The sequence below is a fragment of the Cryptomeria japonica genome, chromosome 5, assembly GCF_030272615.1.
Source record: "Cryptomeria japonica chromosome 5, Sugi_1.0, whole genome shotgun sequence".
NCBI lineage: Eukaryota > Viridiplantae > Streptophyta > Pinopsida > Cupressales > Cupressaceae > Cryptomeria > Cryptomeria japonica.
The window spans coordinates 243,186,918-243,213,677 of NC_081409.1; positions in this window are offsets into that span (position 1 = coordinate 243,186,918).

Consider the following 26,760-nt stretch of genomic DNA (forward strand, 5'->3'; position numbering starts at 1 on the left):
TCCCTTGCCTTCTCATACCTCTAACATTATTGAGATTGTGCCTACTTCTTTCTCTTCTGAGGAATTCACCTCTATGGCTCCGTACTTGGTAAATATGGTAGAAAAACATGATACACCTAAGGATCCTTGTATTACATTTGACCCTATTGAGACCATTAGAGCATCTGATGGCCCTTTATATATAGTTGCGAAGGTTAACAATATCCCTTGCCGTGGAACTCTTGTTGATCCCTCTGGCATGGTTAATGTCATCACTGAGGAGTATCTTTTCACTTTACGATTGCATATAGCAATATATGATGATTCTAATGTGGTTGTGAGGTTAATTGATGGATTCTCTTGTCCTACCATTGGCTCTATCACCCTTCCTATTTAAGTTCATAATAAATCTATGGATGTCAACTTTGTTATCATTCCCTCTTCCGAGCAATTCTATGTGAAGTTAGGCTATCCTTGGCTATCTTCCATGAAGGCTATTGCTTCTCCTATTGATTTCTTTTGGCCTAAACAATTTCAATCTCTTCCATCAAGGAGTGATGCTCTTTTTCAATCTTGTCAAAAAATGAAGAAAGATATGATCTCATCCTTAAGTCAACCTAGATCCCCAACACACGACATTCCTATCATACTTGAAGACAAAGGTCTTCCCCTCACAGATAGAACTAATCTCCTTCCTAAGGAAGATCGTCAACCTATTCCTATGGATGTGACTATACCTTCTCCTAAGAAGAACAACAATATTCTTCCTAAGTTTAGACCTGTACCTTCTCCTCAATATGGACCCGGTCTCCTTCCTACACTTAATATTCCTCCTTTGTATGGCGCAGTTCCACCTCCTTCCTCTTATCGAGAGAAGAGGCCCGCTTCTCCCCTTATTTAACCTAAAAGACCTCAACCTAAACCTTCAACTATCAAGGAGAGAAACATTCCTACTTTTTCAAGTGTTCCTCCTCCTTCTCAGCCTTCCACTAAGACTCGACGAAATCATTTTGCGAGAGAATGCCAACAAAGATGTCATGTTCAAGCTCGTGAAGTTGTCCCTCAAAATACTCAATCTCCTAAGACTCCAACAATTGACATGATTCTGTTTTCTCCTAAGCAAGATGTTCAACCTACATCTCCAAATCATAAGTTGCACAAAATATGTGATGGCTTTACTCCTATTCATGTTCTTGCTCCTCTTTCCCTAAAATTGATGAAGAAATAGGTGAAAATGTTATTCATGATGGCAATACAACTCCTAATGCTTCTGATAGTGAGTATGAATATATTTATTTGGACAAGCATTTATCAACTGAATTTTCACAAACCCTAATCCTATCTCCTAGAATTGAACAAAGTGACTTACAACATGAGCATAGCCCTTGTTTGGATCTTGTGATAGCTCCATCTATTGTGCTCAATGTCACTCCTCTGGCATGTTGCTCGCCTTCCCGAAATAGTGATCAGCAAGATCAGGAGGTGGATGTCGTGCTAGATTAGCAATATTAGCACTGTAGATCTTCTCTCTCTTCTTTCTTGATCTTTTGTGACCATTCCTCTATGTGTATCCATGTTCTTCAATTATCCCCTTAATGTCTATTTGAGGATGATGCAAACCATTGAGATCTCTTTTGGTCTCTTTCATGTTGACTCAACAGACTCTTATCCTCCCTTTCTTCTAAGGAAGTTTCCTTTCTTTGGGGAACGATGATTATTATATGCAAATACATATATGTTATACATGAGTTATCATACAGCATACTGACCCCGATAAAAGTGAAATTGCCTCGTGTTTTGTGTTCATTATCCTTGGGTTTATTCCTCAATTGGGGGCTAAATCCTTGCGATAACGTGCTCCCTCTCTTCTCTCTCTCTTGGGTGTATCCTACCTTAAATCAATCACTCTCGATAAGGTGTGCGCGATCACTTTAACGTGGGGACATACATTCCACTCATATTCTCCTTCTTGATACTTAAGAATTACTTATTGAACTTTGTTTTGCTTTATAATCTTTGGTATCCTTGCTTTCATGACTCGTACTGAGGGGAACTTTGGTACTTGCAGTCATGGTTATCCCCTTCTTGATCTTCCCTTTTACTTTGTCAATCAAAGTCGTAAGATCCTAAGTCCATTGGGGGCTTGGCGCATCTTGCCTCCTTGATGTGGTAAAAGTCCTTTTAATCTTGTTTCCTTGTACTTTATCGACAGTAGTGGGGTACGCTCATACTCCCGCAAAAGTGGGGGCTAAATGTAGTGTCATAAAATTGTGCCCCTAGCAATTTTTGACCACATTAGGGTCCTCATGCACGTGAGATCGAATCCCCTAGCCTAATTTGAGACCAGAGACTACTCAACCCCTAAAAACTACTTCTCCCTTGCCCTCCGCACCACCCTATCTGCACTCTTCCCTAGAGAAAAGGGCAGGACAGAGGCATGGTGCCCCTATCCTTGCCTTATTCTGGGGCAGGACCTTTCTTGAGTTTTCATAGAAGGTTGTGCAGTGAGCGGGAAAACTTCCCCAATATCTACCGGTGACAAAAGTCAGTTTCATTAACCCTAATTGGAATGTATATATGTCGCATTTGTCCTCTCATTTGCATAAGTGGAAAAGGTTGGGATGTGTGGGAAGTTTACATGAGATTAAGCATTCAAGAGCATTCAAGCATTCCTTTCCATCATTGAGCATTCTCAAGTCTCCCTCCAAGGCCAGGTGTTGCATTCAAGTCAAGGATTCAATTATTGAAGAGGAGATTCATTTCAACATTCAATTCCACAAAAGAAAATCTACCTACATTCTATCTACAACTTCCCTTGAAGTGATTTACATTATAGTCTTTCAGTTACATTTACTTGCAAGTACTTTCTTTCATTACTTGGTTAATTCCAAAATTGGGGTTTGACCTGAAGGCAAACCCCCAATCCCAACCCCTTTTCCTCTCTTTTCTTCGTGCAGGTTGCAGGTGTGCAGTTGTACTTTTGAATTTGGACTCCATTTGCAAAGGCAGAAAAACCCTTTTCATTTCACGGATTTTTCAGAGGACCGTGTACACTTTCATCATGATCTGAGCAACTTTTCCTCAAATTCGCAGGGCGGCTTCATCTCGACATATTACTGCCAAATCCAGGTGCACAACTTCATCCCACATGCTGATCTTGAGTTATTATCAGTTCTTCGTCTCTTTTCACTTAGTCTTTATACATAATTTAATCAATTCATTTTCATTCCAAGTAGAAGAGTGGATTAACTTATCATTCTCATTTCATTCATAATTCTATCTTCTTCTTTGGAGGTTGAATCTAGTGAATTTTCCCCCCCTCTTCCAATGTAATGCGTGAAAAGTGTTTGAAGGGAAATCCGTAGTGAAACTCTCATCTCTCCTTGGAGGGAAAGGGTGGATTTCCTCTTGATCTCTCATTCACACATTTTTCACCCACCATTAGATTTTGGTGACATTACAGAAACCTATATTATGATTGCAGGAAATGAAATCTAATTTAACAAACATGAAAGTAACTAAATTCCATGAGTTAATCTAACAATGTTTATGCTCTTTTCTTAATTCCAAATTCATCATCTTGATAACTATCATGAAAAGAGAATGCATTTACAGAAAAGGAATTAAACAAATATGTAAAACTAAAACTTATTAACATTCACCTACGAAAAACAACATCTGCATGAGAAATTAATAACTAAAACTTTTGTAATCAGATTCTTAATTACTTAGAACTCATCGTCATGCAAACTGAACAAAATGAAATCAAATTCAATGCACAAAACTGAAATGAACGAGAAATAACACAAGGATCACCTCCCTTTAGTCGATCAGGCCCTGCTCTTCCTCTGGTGGGATCCGAAACAGAGGAATTCTTAGATCAACTTTTGATTTTCATTGAAATTCACTTCCAAAAGGAAGTGAAACAAACTTGCTAGTTACAAAATGTGAGACTCTACTGTCGGCTATCTTACTGATTATTTTCCTATTACACTATATAGAAACCATCAAGATATTTATACACATCCTTTATTAAAATTCAAACTAATGTTACTCGCTTAAAATAGAGTAACGATTACAAAACCGAACAAGAGAAAACTTAATATGAAATGAAGTTAAAGTTATAAAGGAAGCCAATGGAATATATGTAGAGAAGGTCAAGGGGATCTCTCTATATAGAACGCTCAAGAGTCGTCATCATCTTCGTAGCAACCAAACTGGAGTTGTCTTCTCGGTCTGCTTGTTCTCTTAAAACATATTAAAAAATACATTTACGAAGATAAAACATAACAAAGTGACATTATTCTGATTATTACGCCATCCATATGTGCAAACATGCAGAAAGTAAAACATTCAACCAAAAGATATCATTTCTAATATTACTTCTAATAAGCAGAATATAATAGAAAAAATGAGTAATATGCATGCAATAAGAATGCTGCCAGGCATATTAGTTCACAGATCATTAAAAGTTTATAGCATAGTATGATTGAAAGTATCATGATGGAGCACTCATCAACCTATTTAAGGATTTTTCTAATTTTGAAGAAGTCTCTTGCTGCATTATAAACATCCATCCCAATTAGATCCCATAATTATTAAAAAAAGATCGGTGGGAATCCATCTGGAGCAGGGGCTTTAAAAGCACCAAAGGAAAAAACTACCTCCTTAACTTCTTGAAGGGAAACCTTTGAAGTCAACTTTTCTAGGTCCATTTTAGTAATCACCTCAACAAGAACCTCCAACATCCCCAAGAATCCTAGAGGTAATTGTGGGTATTACTATGTGAATCAACAAAGAAGGAAACAACCATCCTAGCATCTCAACATCGTCCTCTATATGAGTTTCATCCTCCCTCTGAAGAGTTCTTATCGTATTTCTACTCCTATGCTTTATAGATGACTGATGCTTTTTTTGGTATTTCTATCACCCTCGATAAGCCATTTCACATGAGACTTTTGTTTACAATAAACGTATTCTTGATTGTTCAGTCTAAGGGATTTCTCCTCCAGACTATCTCCCAAATCAATCTTTCGTGACTCTAATGTATCCTGGATGTTTTTTAGCTTTGATACAATAGATTTCTTGTGATCAAAGATGTTGCCAAAGGAGAATTTATTTCTCCCTTTCACATTATCCTTAATAATGTTTAACTTTTGCACCACTTCGAACATAGGATTCCCGTCTACAGGAGTGTTCCATCACTATTCCACAAGATTTCTAAAATTTGGGTGGTAAGTCCACATAATCTCATATTTGAAAGTAAAGGGGCCTCTCTTAAAACCATCCTCCTAAGAGAGAATAATAGAATTGTGGTCAAACCTAGTTTTGGGCGGAGCTTGCAATGAAAGAAAATCTACATTATCCCAATTGAAAGAAACAAGGAACTTGTCCAATCTAACTTGGATTAAATGATGACCCTGTCTCCTATTAGACCAAGTAAATTGAGAAGTCATTAGAGCCTTAGAGTTTCTCTAAAGGGTATAAGAGAGAAATGAAATCTCCACCCAACATCCAAAGGTCAATCGGGTAACTCAAAATAAGGGAGGCTAGGGAGTTCCAAAGAGCAACCCTGGGGGATCTAAGATTCAAAGCATATATATTAATAAGATTCCACCTTTGACCCATTTTTAGTTTTTGCAACTTAAGAATTATATTGTTCTTCAATGTTTGACACAAGGTTCTCGTAAAGAAGGATGGATTCCACAGAGTAGCAATACCACCTGAAGAGTCCTTAGAATCACTAGCAAAAAATCAGCAAATGACCAAAACTGCTTGACAATATTTGGAGCACTTATTTTTTCATTTTGGTTTATCATAAGAGAAGGATATTAGCCCTCTACTCAAGCAGAAAACATTTCGGCATATGTTTCTTAACAAGGCTAATTAAGCCTCTCATATTCCAAGACCATATCTTCATCTAAACAACTAAGGGGAAAGACTGCTCATCCTTGAGCTGTCACTAGGTCTCCTCACTTGAGGAGTACCCACCCAGTCAATTATTTTTCTTTTTTTACTCTAAGTGACCATCAAGGTTCCTCTTCTTCACATTGGCCATCTCTCTAGCTTCATCCCTACTTCTTGTATCCCTCTAAGAAGGTCTGCCAAGCTTAGTATCCACTCCCACATCCACCTTCTTTTTCTTCTTTTATTTTGCACCGACCTGTGTCCATTCCATTTTAAAATATTTCTCATCCAAAATCTTCTTAGATTTACTGAGAGGAGGAGTAGAAAAGAACCCCAAGAGGGTTAGCTTGTCTTTTAGATTCTTAGAACTAAACTCAACTTTTTCATTGTTGTCACTTAATACTTTAATAGGATTGACATTCTCCTTATTATTCGAGCTAGAAAACATCACCTTGCTCATATTTGTTGGAGTAAATAATTCATACATTAATTATTCACTTAATTGCATTAATTCACTAAATAATCGATGCCTTAATTAGTAATTAATTATTTACATTTATTATTTAGTTAATTAATTAATTAGGGATAATTAATTAATATTTATCTCCATGCATAATGCAAAATAGGAAAAGCAAAGTATGTTTAGACTTCGAGAGTTTCATGCATTTAATTAGTCTATTATGCTATTTGTGCATACATGACTAATTCATGCATTCTATTTTAACTCTCAGTCTATCTTGTAAACTCAACCATTTGGGGTTTCTATCTTTAGAGTTAGATTTCTTTATAAGGATGTCATATCCTTTATTGTAACTTAAGCAATTCAATCTATTTCATTTTTATTATCTTCAATTATTTTTTTGTTCAATTTTCTCTGTTTGTGTGATACGTATTCTTGCAAAAGATAATTGGGCTTGTGGGATTCACACTTCACAAATTCTAACATGGTATCAGAGCTCCAGATCTGAAGATTCTTGTTCCCTTTTTTTTGGAGATTATTTTCATACACAACAAATCGTTCATCTTGGGTTAATTTGGAGCACACCATTAGTTCTAGAAGGCTCAAGAAAGTCAGAATCATTTTTTTTTTGCTAAAATCGGATACACAGAGTCCATTTTGCAAGGGTTTAAAGTTTTAAGGATTTCTCTATTCCAGAGGGTACCTGAAAATTCGAAGTGTTTTGGGCCCAAACGGACCCCGCAAATGGTTTTAGAAGGCCTTTTAGACAAATTTTGATATATAGTTTGCCTATTTTGGGTGACGGGGACCTCTAAGGCAATTTTCTTCTCCGTGCAGGTTGTACATATGAATTTTCATTAAAAAAATAGTATATTTTTGGTAGTTAACAGCTTGCCAAGGCCGATGTGGTTTACAACCCATTGGTTCAACTGCTTTGAGGCAGTGGTCACTGCAGCAGTCACCTTGACCGACGGTTACTGCAGCGGCTTGCGGTCTATAAACCCCCACCCACTAGCTGACGGTTAGTCTAACTGCCACCACCACAACACTCTGTCGTCTCCCGCCCTTGCTCTACCAGTTGCTCTACCACTACACCACCTCTTCCGGACAGCCACCAGACCAGCCACTCAACTCCACTTTGAAACCCTTTTTTGACAAGGGGTTAGTTTTTTCGCTCTAACTTGAGCATGCAGAGGCAAAATTGCACAAACAATATATCATTGGAAAGCTCTTTCCAAGAAGGATCTAGAGGTGGAGGTATTTTTTCTGATTTTTTATTTTTTCAATCTTTTTTTCCACTTGAAGTCATAAGTTTCCGTTTGAACTCCCGGGGGCATATCTTGTGCATTCAGACTCCGTTTTTACAAAACAAGATATCGCGGGAAAGTTGATTCAGATCTCTATCCGGATATTAGGTCCATATTTGCATATTGTTTAACATATTTATGTCTCGTCCTTTTGAAGTCAATAATGCCTCTTTTGGTCCTATTCTGCCTTCCCGTGATCCGAGCTCTGCCATTCTTGTTCTCAGAGGAATTTTGTTCTAAGTTTTGGGCTCTATAACTATATTTTTTCTTGTGTCAGATCTGTACTTTTTCCAGCATCATGCAGGAAAACAACGTGCCTCTTCTTACCACTTCTAATTTTTTTTAGTAGAAGTCTCACATGGAGATCAATCTTAAGAAGTTGCGGTTATATCGAGTCACCATGGGTACAAAACTCGAACCAACAGGTACGACAGAAAAGAGGAAATGGTTCAAAAAATGTGATGAGGCTTTTAACACTCTTTGCATGAGTATCTATCCTTATCTCTTATTTCATGTTGAGTCTTGCAATACACCGCAAGAAGTTTGGGCATAATTTGCGCTTCTATTTGGTAAGCAGGACAAAATTGGACTTATCAATTAGAGAATGAGTTGATCTATCTTAATCCTTTTTATTTTAACACGATCCAGGACCTCTTCACAAAGCTTAAGTCCTTGAGGCTTCAGCTAAAGTATTCTGTTATTGAGAAGAAAATTGACAAGTCGATCCTTTATATTCTTGCAAAGCTTGGTCCAAATTATTATGTCTTTTTTTTTGCCTTCTATGCTACAAAGGATGTTATGGGCTCCACATACACAATGCCTTCTCTTGATGAGTTTTCCATTCAACTCATGCGAGAACAGTCCAAGTTGATTAATTATTGGCATTTATTATTTAGCAAGAGACATTCAGACCATTATCACTTTGAATATCAAATTTAGCGTCTAGAGAGATACCATCAAACTCCAGACACATATGGTTAGATTGAAGTGACCTATTCTAAGAAGAGGTCCAATCCACCACAACCTGATCATATTTATTACTAGAAATTTCTTTAGCTTGACCCCTCATCCTAATCTCTTTTTTATATTCTACCTCCATACCAATGACACAGTCCTCACATTATTCAATTTGGGGTAGAATATAATGTTACCCCCAATACATAATTATACCTCAGGGTGTTGTTGTGCAAGTTGGTCCAGCTTAGATTTTGACGCAGTCAGATCATCCATCTGCTTCTATTTATTTGCTTTGTGACTCTTCTCCAATTCAGTTTGTGAAGGAATTCCACAACCCTTCTCACCGTCTAAAGGTAGCACATAACCATTCACTGAAATATTGTTCAGAATATAAAAATTAAGAGCAACATTATTAAAGGACAACTGCTTCTTAGCTGGTTGTTTCTTACATTCATTACTAAAATGCCCATATTTTTTACAGATCTGACAATTAACCTGAGCATTCTCATATTCAATAGGTTGAACCCAAGAACCAAATCTAGAATGGAGAGTAACTTGGGTGGGAAGGAAAAAGTTGATAGTCACATTAATACAAATCCTTGCAAAGATGAGCCTTGATTTGTTTTGGGTTATTCTATCCACCGCTAGATAATTACCAAATGATTCAACAATTCCTCTACAAATGCCAGAGGTCCTATACTACAGGGGAAGCCAGGAGAGATGAATCCAAGTTGGACTCACTACCCCAAGATCCTTTCTAGGATCCAACCCTAGTTTCCATTTATATAGAGAAAGAAAGTTTTGGAAGTTGCTACCATAAGTCCAAAGACCTTCTATGAGAATCTTAACCAAATCTTCCTGATTGACAAAGCCGAAAAGAAACATCCCATTGGCCATAACACTTATTTTCACACTTCCTTTTAATTTCCAATGTGAATCAACCCATTTTCTAACTTGATTGATATTAGGTCGAAAGACTAGGAACTTACCAACCAAAGAGAGGTTGAATTCAACAATATAGCAACATTCAACAATACATTAAAAATCTCCACCGATTGGCCCTGGATTTTGCAAGACTCCAATGGTTCAATCCATAGAGGAACTTTACCCATTTTAGGAGATTTATCTCTTAACAACTTATCAACAAACCTTCCAAGTTCCACTTTAGAGAAAAATGAATCTAGATGATATTGTGGGAAAGTTAGGGGAAGTACATCAGATCTCTAAACTTCCACAACAGGGGTGTCAATTTTCTTATCCATAGTAGCAAAATCCATAGGGACCCCGTGACAGAGGGGGCTCAGAGATGGGGACAACCGTGGGGTCCCCCCATCAAACGATTCCATTGGGAACCAACATCGAGCGGGATGGCAGGAACACAAGTAGACGAAACCCTAGCAGAGGTCGCAAATGTTCAACAAAAAAAATTCTCTTGCAACAACATGTTAGTATCTATAAACACTCCTCATAATGACAATAGCATCATTTTATCACATCTTCATCAATAATCTTGCACATTTATTATAGTTAACATCCATCAATAAATATGTTTAGTACTTATCATATAGTCTTAAACTTAGGAAAGTATTGAAGTTTATGTGTGAAAGTTCTACTGCTTAGGGGAAATTAAGGGCTAACAAACTAATAAAAAAAGATAATAAAATGGGTTCATCACAATGTAATAAAATAATATTTTTACATATTTTTTAACATATTCAAAAGATGCAAAAACTTAAAAATACCAGGGAGACTAAACATCACACAAAACAATTCATTCATATGAGATCTAAAGTACAAACATTTTATTTCCCTTCAAAGATGTAAAAACTCTAAAGTCTTCATTAATAGTCACATGATATCTTCAAAATTACCGATTTTTTAACTTTTAATAAAAGAGATTGAATTAAATTTCATGAATTTCCTTTTTTATTTAAATTGCACAAAAACACTTGTATTAAATCATTTTTGTAAAACTTTAAAGAATTTGATATTTGAATTTTTATTTTTTTTTGCCATAACTTGACCTCAAAATGCAAATTTTAATTTTAACTTTTTAAATTAAACTATAAATTCAAGCCTAAATCATTCATATAGAACAATGTCATATGACTCCATCTAATTTGGGCATGGCTAAAAGAAAAAATAAATCATTTTAAATGTAAATTTTAATTAGAAGAATACCTTCCCCACTGCAAATTAATGGAGAGATTACACCTCAAGCAATTTTTCCTCTCACAAATAATCACGAAGCTTTAACGAAATCCACTCCAAACAATTTGTTGCCCCCTAAAAAATATAAAATATAGGAATTGAAAAAATAATGTTTCACCTTTTCTTTTATTTCTTTTCTCTTTTCTCTTTTTTTCTCAATTTCTATTTTTGTAATTTCATTTTCCTTTGCATTAAAATAAATTACAATAATAAATAATTGGTTCATTTAATAACATATAGAAGCTATATTAATCTAGTTTGTATTTCTCAATTAAATAAATTTTATAATCGGGGTTCCTTCCATAGTATGTTGGATAACTGGTGTTGTTGTTGTTTTTGTGTCCACCAAGGTTCAAACCCTTGTTGGGCCATTGTGCTCGCAAGCTTGTACCTTCGTTGATCCAATTTGCTCATGGGTTTGAGACTCAACATAGTTAACTAGGGACGAGGTCCCCTATTTGTGACCTCACTAGTTCATAACTCTAGGTGAAAAATGTTTCAGTAAGACATAAATACTATCTTTTCAAAGCAAATATTAAATATTCTAAATATGGTAAACACACATTTTGAGTTAAATTAAAATGTAATATAAAAGATAATTTAAACACACACAAAGGACTCAACTACACTTTCCAAGTTTTCACAACATTTTCATTCCAAAATTACCATTGATTCAAATTTGGGTCATCATAGGATTTCATAAAGCCTAAGAAGGGTGAGATGGCTAAATCGAACCCATGCCAATTTATCCACATACAATCTATTGGTGTAATATTTGTAAAAAAATTGTACACTTGGGTCAAACAATATGCATAGCTACTTTACATAAAAATAGTTGAAGTAATATAATCTAACTAACATGGTATAAATCATGACATGATATCAAGTCGATGCATCTACTATAAATCATCCATGAATAACATGTTCTAGGAATGGTATGCATAATCAACAATAACATATAATACTTAGATATATGAAATGATCTATCACATGAGCACAACATATGCAACCTATAATGGATAAATGAGAAACTAATAACTAATATAAACCTCATTAGAAATATCTTGATGGTCATATAAAGTATCCAAAATATACCATCAAAACACCTCAATGGCACAACAAACCTCATCGACAAGTTTGGTGCAATCAATCTTAGCACATTTGTAAAACATTTAATATTACATATATTATATGAATTAGAATACATAGAAGACAAACACTAGAGTAGACATTACATTAAATATGAGACTTCATTTTTTTTCTTTTTCTAAACACTATTTTTTAAATATTGTTAGATGATGTCGTCACAACCTCCAAGGGTTAATGAACTTTTAAAATAAATGTTAGAGACTCAAACTTGTGATGCGTGTAACAATAGAGGAGGACATTCTATTTTCAATCATTTTAATATTTGTAAACACATTTATCCTCACTTTTACAAGACAACTTCTAAAGGTTTTCCCTGAGCATTCGGACGGGTGCAAGAAGTTGGGTCCAATATATATATATATATATATATATATATATATATATATATATATATACACTAAGTTGAGAGATATCCTCTGGAAGACACCTATTGCATATTAATGTGATCAATTGATTATTTTAAAACTATTTATCCTAATATCAATTAAAATTTGTGAAATATTCTTGTTATTAAAATATCTTTATTTTTACATTATATACCTCTTCCTAAGATCAATTTCATAAAGATTTGTCATTAAAAAGTTTGAGATCATTTGCAAATATGTTCCAATCAAATAAAATCATTGCCATCATCTTATAAACACAAATCCCACAATGAAAAATTGCATTAGGAAAATGTTGATTGTTCAATTGGTATGCATCTTCACATAATTTTATTAAATTTGGCTTATCCATAATGATGTTTTGAAAGTCCCTTGTGACGTTTCAACGTAAATGGAACTAACAATTGAAAAAAGCATAGCAAGTTTTAACAATTATTCCCATCGCGTGCCCAAATGTTTCAAAGCCTTTTCATTTTTTAAGAAAATAGTTGACAATTATAAAGGCATAAACTAACATGTTTCAACACTCAAAATATTGAATCAATTTCTTGATACACTTGCTAATAACAAAATTCTTAACCGACAAGCTTTACAATGCATTTATTTTCAAACATGAGTATTTTTTCAATATTTAGCTAGATAGATAAAGGTCAGATCTTCTATCCGCATCAACAACAGATTGGAAACATCCTCACAGACATTTAATGGAACCTAATGCAATACATTGTGCTTTTACAATTACAACCCAATTTTTTTAACTAAAATAATTTTGAATGAAGATATATCATATTTTCTTTGTAGTTTTATTAAATAAAATAAATATATTGATAAGGACTTGTGAATGAAAAAACATCAGTTGCAAGCATTTAAAAATCATGCAAACAAAATTTTAACACTCATTATTAAAAAAATAATCACAGGTTGTTCTTGGCCTTCCTAAATTCTCATCTATCCACCCATATCTTGAGATGCAAATGCAGCAGATTCAATCATGTTGTTGCCAAAAATTTCCTGTAGCTATCTCACTCGACTGTGAATTTTTATCTAAACCTGCACAAGAGGATCTAGTTGGAAAATAAGAACACAACTTGCAGTAAAAGAGAAGAGAAAATTGAGAGCAATAAGAATGAAAACTTATTAATTAATTGATTAATCATTTACAAATGAATGAATTACAAAATATGTAGAGCCTCCGTGAAAGCATAAAATAAAGGAAAAAACAAAAGCCTCCGTGAAAGCATAAAACAGAGGAAAAACAATGATAAAACTGTCTACCTTCGTTAGCTTACAATAAAACAAGCAACAACAGATTTCAAATCACAGGATAAAGCGTGCAATAAACATCCATAAAGGATGGATAGAGAAGCTCCATAAAGCAAGGAAAAATTTGCGTTTTATGATTGTGCTAACCCCACCCCTCCCCCCCTCCTCCTTAAGTCTAACTAAAGAGACTAAAGCCAAAGGAAAGGAAAGAGGAAAGAGGGAAAACCCAGTGGGAACAAAATCCCCCCTATAAAATATACACTAATTTTGCATATGCCACAATATCCTTCACCCCAAGAAGGCTTCACATAAAGTGAAAATGAAAGAATAGGGTCTATTTGTGCCTCCACATAGAAAAGAAAGAATATCAATACAGAATGTAGCATGGTGAATGTTGTAGTAGGTTCATCTGCAACAAATGATGCCTCTTTCTTTTGGAAGATAGAAACCGTGAGCTATCAAACTACTGAATTCCCACTCAGGTGAAGTGTGTGAAGGAATCAAAATGAATGTTTCTCGAAAAATACTCATATTTCTCCAATTTGATGATGAACAATGACTTTATCATACAAGACTCAAGAACAATGACCTTTGAAGTGTGAGATTTGTTCATATGTGAATTAGGATGTGTCAAGACAGTAGCATGGAGTGGCTGAGAGAGTACAAGAGAATCCAAACCAAAAGAATATGTATCTTGATGTGAGTTGGCATTGGAGAGATGACACGTGTCCTCAATATTGTCATCATGATTAAGGAGAGATTCAACAAACAAATGATAAATGTCTGATAGGATGATATCTCTCTCATCAAGAGGACAATAATGAAATTGTTGAAAAGAATCTGAGGTAGCATTTGGAGAAGCCAAAATCTCTGTCAAACTGGTAGGTGGAGGTGACCGAATAACTGCCAATACTGGAGGTGTAGAAAGAGGAGAATCAGGAGGAGATGTCTCTGTGTAATCAAGACAATCAAGACTCTTCCAATAAGCAATTTCCTCTTTAGTGTCATCATCATACATAGGATCATCATCATTATTAAGGGAGAGAAGCATGTCTATAGCTGGATCATCTGGGAATGGAATTTCAGTGGGATATCCATACATTTCCCATAAAGTGGCCCAAAGAGTGCAAGGGCACTCAATGTGTGATAGAGCCCATGATGTGTGGTCCCAAACACTTAAAACCAATTAATCCTATGACATGATCATTTCTACTTTCCCAAGCAGATTTTTACCAACAAGTACTTGGTTCAGGAATAAGCCCAATGTGGCAATTTCCTATGATGTGCAGGCAGATCACTGTGAGTGTGTGTATCATAGAGGGTGGGTCCATCGGAGATCGCAGCAGATGGCAGAAGGAAGGGCTACTCGACGTGCGAAAATAGGGGGTCGAGATAGAACCGAGAAATGATAGTTGACCGAACTCGATTCTATACATAACATGCCAACAACAATTCATCTTCCACCCATCCTACACTATAGATGAATCCATTGAATTGCTTTAGGATTCCATTACGCCAGGACTTGTAGTTTCCTTTTTCCAAAGTGATGACAGATGGATAATATTTAATGCCCATTCTAGACTTAGATTACCCCCTTTTTGGAACTTTATTTCAGTTCATGAATACATAAACAAAATTAACAGACAATCCCCAAGACAATGAAAATTTTCATTCTAAAACAACTCCAATCTTCCAAAATTGCAAAACATTGTTAATGCTTCTTCTTTCCAACACCCGTGCGCTCTGATACCATGTAAAATTTTATCTAAACCTACACAAGAGGATCTAGTTGGAAAATAAGAACACAACTTGCAATAAAAGAGGAGAAAATTGAGAGCAATAAGAATGAAAACTTATTCATTAATTGATTGATCATTTAAAAATGAATGAATTACAAATTATATAGAGCCTCTGGGAAAGCATAAAACAGAGGAAAAAACAAAAGCCTCTGTGAAAGCATAAAATAGAGAAAAAACAGTAATAAAATTGTCTACCTTCGTTAGCTTACAATAAAACAAGCAACAACAGATTTGAAATCATGGGATAAAGCGTGCAATAAACGTCCATAAAGGATGGATAGAGAAACTCCATAAAGAAAGAAAAAATTTGTGTTTTATGATTGCGCTAACATTGACATATTCGCATATCATTATTCATATAAAAAAAATTGCACATTAAAGAATCTCTCATTTATTGTAATCACTCTAAAAATTATTCATTTAGCGCCATTACAAGATTGTTAATAATATCTCAAATCAGAAAATAAAAAGAATGTATATGGTCTTACGACCATGTGGGTAGTGAAGTATAATAAGACAGATTTAATTGATGGTTCTAAACTTGGTTCTATAATAACAATTGAAAGGAGAATCTATTTGTACAATGAGAAATTTTGTAGATGTTTCTTCTCATACAACTACAGTTGCAATTATATTATATACACACTAGATACAATGCCCATAGTCAGCACAAAGAATGACACATGAAACTCAAAACTATTTTCTATAGTGCATTTAAGATAAGATTAATTGAAAGGTATTGATAGTTCGCCAACAACTGGATGAAAGTCCAAATATAATCTATCAGAGTCAAACAAAGATAGCTTAGTATTTTTTCAAAGGCAACCATGTTGAATCTTAAAACCAAGACTATCAAACTATGACGGGGGATAGTTGTTGATTAAAAGAAATCCTGGTGCACTTAAAAATACAAATCAAGAGTGACATGAAAATATTGAATGCCAGTCCCAATTTAATAATTAGATATGAAACAACCCTTTAACAGAAAAATAATGGTACTCAAATATCAGTAACTTGGTTGTAGAATCGTTGTAATTGACAATCATGCCCTCTTTTTTCAAAGTGCGAACCTCCACACTCAGCAAAGAGCTCCTCCTCGTCCAAAATCCCCCAATATTTAGTGATGGTGAAGTTGATTTTGTGTGCAAAGGTGAGTGTCCTCAAGGAACTTAGTAACCAACCTTTCTTTCATTGTTCACAAAAAACAAGTCTTATAATGGCAACTTTTGGAAAGAAAAATGGAAAGCCTCTACGACTTCCAAGCTATGTTATCAGAAACAAGAAACATGATGACAACGACAACATAACAAAAAACAGAATTTGAAAAGGTTGCCTATATATATATATACACACACACCCATATATATATATATATATATATATATATATATATATATATACACACACACACATATACATACATATATGTATGTATGTACACACACACACACATATACATACATATATGTATTATATATATACATATACATATACATATACATATACATATACATATACATATACACATGTATTATATATATACATATACATATATGTGTATATGTATATAGATACATACATATATGTATGTATATGTGTGTGTGTGTAGATACATATATACATATCTATACATATATACACACATACATATACATGTATATATATGTATGTATATGTGTATATATATATATATATATATATATATATATATATATATATATATATATACATATATATATGTATATGTGTATATGTATGTATATATATCTATACATGTATATACACACACACACACACACATATATATATGTATGTATACACACATATGTATGTACACACACACACGACAACGTAACGAGAAACGAAGTTTGAAAATATTGCGTAGAAGAAATGTATACACACACACACGTGACGACAACGACAACATAATGAGAAACAGAGTTTGAAAATGTTGCGTATAAGAAACGTGTATATATATATATATATATATATATATATATATATATATATATATATATATATATATATATATATATATATATACACAATTTTATATAATATTTTGAAATTTAAGTTTAGTATGATATATAATAAGACAATTATATGCATAATTGTAATACAATTAATTTTTAAAATATTAAATAATTCTTGCTCAAATTAAATGATAATCAATTTAAATTTAATAGTTATTATTCAATCATTTTATATATAAAAAAATTAAAATATAATTTTTTAATAAATTTTAAAATATTAAAAAACTGTTTGACTCAAACAAGTGATTAAGAAGACTTTATAGAAATAAACCATTCTTTTAACAACTACTTAATTCTAATTTAAAACAAGATTGAAAAAGATTCTATAAAAAAAATTGCAACTTAAATGCAAGATTATATAAGATTTCTTAACTGCAAAAGCTTATGGCATCTTCCAGTTCTGAATAGTTTATAAGATAAAAAACTCTTGGGTGTAAGTTTGGGAGGCTTAGAAACGAAAATGCCATTTTGCTCGTTGAAACGTGCAACAGAGCTTTGTGTCACGTTTCTTGCAACATAGCTTCCAAGCCTCAATTACTCAACGCATCTTGCCCACTTTCTTACGTGCAGGAATTTGTTAGCCATGCAAATCTTCCATGACTATTTTTGGTCCAATCCCCATTTAATTTGTATTTAAACATTTCTCCATTTTGCATGGCTGAGTTGGGTGGTGCAGTTGGAGTGTTGGTGGTGCAAGTGGTTGGAGATTCTTCAAACACTCATGTGAACGTCAAATTTTGTCTATATAGATCATTTTTTGGTGAAAATATAACTACCACTTCAACTCTTCAGGTATTCGTATGCTTGTCAAATTTATTCAAAAATCAAAATGTTAACTATTTTTTTTGCTGTCATTGTAGGAAGTCTCTCGGCTTAATTATGGAGAAGCACACACGTTGGGAAGAATGCCACTAGGAATAGGGCCTTGTTATTTTATAAACGAGCCCTCGTTATGGTTTGGGCACTCAATGCGAAAAAAATAACAGGGCTTGATTATTAACAGGTCCTAGACGATAATGGTGCCCTGTTTAGAAACATAATAGGTCCCCATTATTTTCTAAATGGGCCCCCTAATTTTGCTAATTGCATCCCACCTTCTGCCAACAATTTTTCGGCCTCCTGGGTATGCTATTTCTTGTATTTTGACATTTAAGAGTTTTTGTGTTTGTTATTTTGATTTATTTTGTTATTTATGGTTTGTGTTTGTAACTTAGGGTAATTAAAAAAAAAAAAAATTGTCTTTCTACTGCTTTTCACATTAAAAAAATCTACCAATTTTATTGTGTTGTAATTACATCAATACATTAACTTCAACTCTTTAGATTGACAACATCTTAACAATGTGATAAGTGCTCAAACTATAGAATATAATACCTTCATCTAAAGCATCCAATTTAGAGAAAACTTTGTAGTTTCCCATAACTATAGACACCCAAAACTACAATTTGTGACAAAATCCTACATCCCTCTGTGCAACAATGACAACACTAAAGATGGAAATTCAAGTTCACAGGGGCATATTTAACCTTATTACTCTAGTGAGAAGGTATCCCCAAGTCTAGTACTCCATTATGGAGTTACCAACTAATGTGGATATTGCATGTTATAAAAATATCATCCACTCTTTCTAATGCACTTTCTAAGAACTACATGGAGAGATCCTCAATAACTCTTATGGTGAGGATAATCGTAAGCTCCCTTATTAATGCCACTACAACAATATTAGGTTACACAAAGTATGGTAATGAATACTCTCTCAACCACCTATGCAGACATCCAAGTACTCACTTCCATGATGTTGGAAATAAAAACATTAACTTAGTTTGTGAGGTTAATAGTAGTTTATTCTAGCACTCATGACAATACACATCCTTTGACATTATCCCCACATTTACATTCATGTAGAGAATGTACACAAGCAATTTCATCATTACATCTGCATCCTCTATCTCATACTCATGAGTGATATTGATGAAAAATCTCAAGTTCTCTTCTCTCTTTATTTCATTATTTCTTTATAATTCAAAAGAATTTCCTCTGATTTTAAATTTGAGATTAGGTTAGGGTAATTTAAGATATACAGAAAATATAGTTCCTATAGAGTTTTGTTCCTAGAGATTGCCTAAATGGTGCAGACTTTTGAGTGTACCCATGAACATGATGGTAGTTATTTAATACATTACCTCCTTGTTAGTTTTTTAAAAATTGACTTTGAAGAATATCTATATGTTGTTGATTAATATTTTCTTGTTGTGCAACACAAGCATGGGCTTGGGATGTTTTATGAACTTTATGGTCAGTGAAGCCCATTTCTTCATGTAAGATCATTTCTCTTTCATCAAAACCACTTTATGTTTGCTTATTATTGTCATGGAATGTTTGAATGAATTAAGATCGATGACAACTTATAGGTGAAAATGTCTTTTTGTCAATCTAATGTGCATTCATACCCTAATTAGGCATGCCATATATTCTTACATATACATTTCCTATCTAACCCCTGCTTGTTCTACTAATCACTACATTTTTTTTTATCTCATACCATAATCATCCATGTTGATTCTTCTACTTCATACCAATTCATTATTAGAATCATCATATTTATTTTGATATTGGTCCCCTAAATCAACAAAGAAATTGCCTCTACCCAAGGTGATCATCCTTTCTTTTTCACTTTATCTAGAAGAGATACATTCATCTTTTATTTCTATTTAACCCATTTATTATTACCTCCTTATGTAGGCTAATTTTTATGCTATATTTTTGTATGATAATATTTTCTTGATAAGATTATACAACTTGAATGATCCCTAATCTTAGTTGTTTTCATATAGGATCATATATATGATTGCAAAGTTAACATAGGTCACTTCTATACCCATGATTTTGATCCCCAAAAAATAAAATTTTAAATTCAAATCCTCGCATTGCCAACCACTTCACTAGTCATTGGAAACCAATGTAGCACATGTTTTATTGGTTTATGGGCTTGGATATTATATTTGAAGACTTGCATTCGTTTATCTAGAAATCAACTAAAATCATCTAGATTTTAATATACAAAATAATTTAGTGCATAAATCAAAACATTATTGGATCACATCAGCCTAAGTCTAAACACACCAACAAAGTTTGGTTAGACTCTATTGTTTGGTTGTCACTAATGGTAGGTGAACCTTTAGCCCATGTTTTTTTTAAGAATAAGGCAAATATAAATAGTTAAATAGTTTTTCTCATTTCATGATTCTCAATAGGAAATGTACATGCTTACTTACATACAATAACACTACGAAGTAGTAGGGTGATATTTTCTATTTTCTAGGTGTAAGAGGATTATGCAAAATTATTGTACACAATTGGTTCTTTGTGGTTCATCAATACTAGCATGAAATTGATATTGTTAATTTTCAACTCCCAATTCTTAGACACCAACACATTTACTTTCATCATTCATTCCCTCTTCAATTACTATTGGGTTCCTTTGTGTTCTCATCCCAAGAAATATCCAAGGAGGCAAAGCAAGGTCATCTAAATACTTTAGTTATTTTCTTGATATGTTGCACATCGTTTTTAGTCAAGATGGTCATAATGAAGTCACTAGCCACTTCGAGATGACACTTATGATGGATACCTCACAAAATTGAAACACATTCCCCACATCAACACAATAATGCATCAATAAATTTAATTTATTTTCCATTTCAATTATTCTTTCGTAATGAGAGAGGAAGCCACATTATTGAATTGTCAAGCCTCACTCATTTCTTTACTACTTGAGTTGCTTCCATTTGTAACTAGGTATACTTTTCATATCCTTTGTTTGTCTATGCGTGTTTTCTTTTCCTTCATCTTTTCACATTCCTCATTACTTCATGTGTATAATTATTGTTAATAACCAAAATTAAAGAAACTAGATTGGCTTGAGAATGAGTATCAAAAAGAGAGTCTATATTCTCCTATATTCTCTATCCTTATAAATTGACTTTTTAATTCAACTTCAAAACTTACTAGATATTTTACTTGAGTAATTGGTTCTGCATGTGTTTATTCGTCATGTATTTGTACAAGTAATTTGCATTTTAAATCCTTATAATTAAATGTAGTAGTAAATTTATATAGTCAATTTTGATCAAATGTGTAGTATTAAATTGTGCATGTTTCTACTTAAAGATACATTTTTTGTAATATGTAAATATATTCTTGAACTTGTAATTTTGTATATAATTTATGTATATTTATATATATGTAGGTGCTATCTTTATCATGAATGACTTTGATGTAGAGGATCTATTAGATCAAAACCCTCCACCTCCACCCCCTCCATATCAAAACCCCCCTCCTGCACCCCTTCCACCTCAAAACCTCCCACCTCCACCCCCCAGATCAGATGAGGTGAGAGAAAAAAATAAATGAAAACATCAACATCATACAACGAAATATCAATGCAATATGAAATGAGCTTGTCATCCCGCCCATCTTGTACAGTTTGCAACTTCAATACAAGTTATTGTAGATAATGTTTGATACATTGATATAGAATCAGATCAATTCCACCAATGGAGAGAGTGGATGCATTAGTTTTATGCTAATGAATACACTTACAAGCAAATCAATGATCTAAAAATGAGCAAAGCACATATAGCCCCATATTTCATTAACCCTCAAACCAATCTACCCATTCTTGACACCAAAAAAAGACATACCAAGATTTGCATCAACGTGAATATTCTCCATTCTAGTGAAAGTTTCATTTGAAGACACACCCGTATTTGGTTCTATAACCACGTTGTCTTCCATATTGACATTTTTGACATTTGCATCATCTACATCAATCCATCATAGTCTCCTGAATGTTTTTATCTTCAACAATCACTGAACTAGATGCTTCAGTATTCTTCACTTGTTGTATATTTGATCTTTTATCTCTTTGTTGTTTTGCCTCCTTCTCTCTATCGACTTAAATTTCCTTTGTTGTCATGACCTTCCTTTGTCTCTTTTGACACCGCTTTGATCCCATCTTTTAAAAACCCTCTTAATTCAAAAAATGATAGGTCTCTTTGAAGCTCTGATGTAAATTATTTATTTGCAATTGACATCTTTTTAAATTCTTCTTCAAAACAAGAAATATATAAATGAACTTCAAAATTCTCAATATTGTTGACTTATTTTCAAATCAGATCGAACAAAAGATGAAAAATAAGTTGGTAATAAGCCAAAAAGTGCAATTATTCTCTGTCAGTACGGATCCCAATAAGATGCTCTCTAATCATTGTATTCTCTCTTTTTTTTACAGTAACGATTGCTTTTGTAATGGGGACCTGTTTTTTATATATTAGGTCCTCATTCTAAGAACGAGGGCCCATTGTGTAAATTAACAGTCAAAAAACATAACAGGGCATGGGGCCCCATTTCTTAAAATTAGTAAACATGGCCTGCCATGTGCATTAGGTTTTGGGTTGGGAAAGGCATGGAATGCCCAACTCTTAGCCTTGGACCTGCAAGTACAAGGTTGTATCAATGACATGGTGAAATACTGACTTTTGACATATGTTTGATGCCCATTATCACTAAAGTTTTCAATGAAATTACAACCCATTTCAGATTACATCATGTGGATTCTGAATATGTAATATTTTTAAAGATTTTTTTTTCTATTTTTCAATTAATTTGTATTGAATTTGGTTCATAAACTTGAAATATCAATTTATTCTATTTATTTAATATCTTTTTTGTTTTTACATTTCTTGGAAAATAAATTCTATGATATGAATCTACACATAATTATTTTCAATTTAAAAAAAATTCAAAAAATGATAAGTTTAGGTCAAATTATGGTGGCCATACATGACGAGTTTTTAAAACGACAATTAGGGCCAATTATAAAATTCAAAAATTCAAAAAAAATTACAAAAGAAATATTCTCATCATTCTTCAATGTGTTACAAATAATTTCCCAAGAGGCTTTGAAAAAAAACTTTTATTTGTGTAAAAAAGTGGTGGTCATACACGTGCATGGTATGGTTCCGAAACAAACATTTTTGAACAATGGTTTTTAGAAATCCCTTTTGAAAGTCAATTGATATTATCTGGGTATTAAAATAAATTACATATTTGAAAACTAGTCTCCGAGTCCTACATTTTGCATTACTGACTTTTTTCAACATTCAATCTCTAAGTGCTTCAAATTTTTAGGTCTAATGTGGCAAAATCTAAAAATTAGGGAAAACACTTCCACTTTTTGACCAAAAAATGGACTCAACTTCTTGCAGTGACCCATTCCTTCCCTTTAGAGTTTTTTTTTAATTACAAGGACCAATCTTCAAACACAAGGTATGAAACTCCTTTTTCTATCAACAAACATAATTTTTTGGGAATTACTTGATGACCCATCTTCAATATAAAATAATGGAATTGCTTGATGACCCATCTTCAATATGAAGCATTTCAAACAAAGACAATATACTTAATGGAAAGAAAGCACATTTTTCATGATTATTAATCTTTGTAGATATAACTATTCTTTATTAGTTCCTGCCAAGGCAGGATACGATTCAATCCAATTCTTTAATTAGTTTAGCTGATTAGCACAAATAATTATAATTTTTGAACAAGAAACCTATAATATAAGTTTAATTTTTATTTTAAATAATTTATTTCTGCCATTTTTCTTTCTTCATATTAGTTAGAGTAAGTGGAATATTCAATTTTTCAAAAAAAAACAAAACCAAAATTCTACTATATTAATTATATGAATGACATTTGCTATTATTACATGGGACAGGTGGCTCCTTTTATATTTATAAAGCATAGTTTAATTACTACGAGCATCATTTGTAATGTTGTCTCTGTGTGTGGGGATAAATTCTCCATCATTGGTATGCTATTATTTTTTCTTGGTTTCCCATGGGTGCCACTCTCTCTTTATCCACATTGACTATTAATGAGATTACACTGTCTCAAACTCAATGGGCCCCTAAAAAATGAACATGCATATTCCACTAAAAGCTTTTTTAAATCCATTTCTAAAAAATAGAAAGAATGTCACCAAAAAGTTTACACACTTGGAAGAACCCAAATGCACCTATGTATTAAATATCTACACAATTAATTGTAATGCAAAATATTAGTTTTTTTTGAAGTGAATCCATTTCTAAAAGATAGAAAGAATATCCCAAAAAGTTTACACGCTTAAAAGAACTCAAATGCACCTACCTATTAAATATCTACATAATTAATTGTAATGCAAACTATTAGTTTTTGGAAGTGAGATGCGAGCCTTCTTCTATCATAAACTCTAATTTTGTCAATACTATATATAATAATTACAAGTTTAATTATATATATATATATATATATATATATATATATATATATATATATATATATATATATATATATATATATATATATATATATATATATTTTAAAGGTATAGGTTATGTGAGATTGTGTCATAAAATATAAAAAAGATGGAATTTATTGTTTAATTTAGATTTTAGATGTTTCATGACAATAATTTATAAATAATTATATTTATATTTAAATTTATCATTTTTTTGATGTTATGATGTTATTTTTTTTTATCGGTAAATATTTTTCATTCTATTAATGCGGAAATTTAGATATACAAAATTGCAGTCTTCTACTATGCATAAATGTAGTACATATCAACCCCATACCACCCACAGTCAAAATTTATGAACTACCCAACCCTACAACTTATAACATCTAAAAGAAAAAACCAGATCTTTGTTGGTTCTCCAAACCCAAATGTTCCAGAAATAATTAAAATTTTGGAGCAAAAACTAACAGATGAAAACATGCAAGAGCAAATGAAAAACACTGGCCAATAGGCCACTCACTCACTATCACCCTGGGTCGCCTCCTCCCTTCCCTCCTCAGTAGTCGGTGCTTTTCCCTTTGCCACTTCACCTTTCATCCTTGGGATGCAGTCCAGACATCCAAAGTCAGGGTCGCCCTCCAAACTCGCCAGTAGCTAAATGGCCCGTCCTTCTTCAAACCTGTCTCTCAGGTCCCTGCCAACTTCCATCCTTGCCACCACATGTAGAGCATTTAAAACTTCATCTGCTCTAGTTAATTTCACGTAGAGATTCATCGCTTCCCATTCCACTCGAGCACGTTCTCGGTATTGGTCTTTGATTTCATCCTCCAGTCCACGAACAAAGGGAAGCAGCTCCTCCTGGTCATCCCCTTCCTTAATGCGGATGCCAACTCGAGGTACCACCCATTCCAAGATTGAATCAATGTTTATCAAAAATTCCCCATCGATCAGTTTGATTAGTGTGAGTTTTACCTTTTCCACCTCCAGTTCGAACTCACAGGCCCACGCCAAAAGCAAAGAGTACACCTCCATGTTAGTCTGATATTGGTGACAGATGTAAACCACCTCCTCAACAAGCATGAGATGAGTCGCTGCCCACAACTTCTCCGCTTTAAATTGGAAGAGTCCCTGCATTCGCTTTTCTGATACCTTGCCCAAAAAAGGCACCAGCTTCTTGTCCGTGCACATAGTGAAATTAGCTTCCATGGTCACCTGCAATTTTGAAACAAGAATTCCTGCAATGCAATGTCATACAATGCTACAAAGATACAATTAATTCTACTACAAACAAACCCTGGCACACAACTCAAAGGGTAATAAATTCTTCCTCCATCATATAGGATGGGTAATGAGTGCCAAATATAAGGCATTAATTCCATGAGATCATACATAGGATTTATTGCCATCCTCCACCCGCTCTGATCGTGCGACCTGCCATAGATGACTACCTTCTTCAAAGAGCAGGTGCCAACTTGGCATATATACTTACCAAAATTTGCTCTCATTTTCATGTTGAAGATTGCACATTTCTAAAAGGCTGCAATTAGTACCATTTCCACATGCGACCATCACCTTTCCACCATTTGGCCGCACAACTATCCAATTCACTTCCAATGTTAGATAGCAAATCTACCACTACATTTGCTCCCCTCCTTATATGCGAGACATGAAACTCCACAAATGTGTTGAGCTTCTCTTGGATCATAGCCACCCATCAGTTTAGCTTGCAGCATGGCATTTTGCCTTTAGCTATTGCATTAATAACTATCTGAGAGTCCCCTTCTAAGTGCGGTCATTGAACTTTCATATTTAAGGCTAGTCTATTGCTAGAAAAGTCGTCTGGACCTCTGCTTTATTATTGGTGCCATCCTGCAATCATTGAGATCCTTTGAATAGGATAAATCCATTGTCATCCCTCGCCACCACTCCAACACCTGAGGTTCTCGGATTTCCTTTTGATGCACCATCAA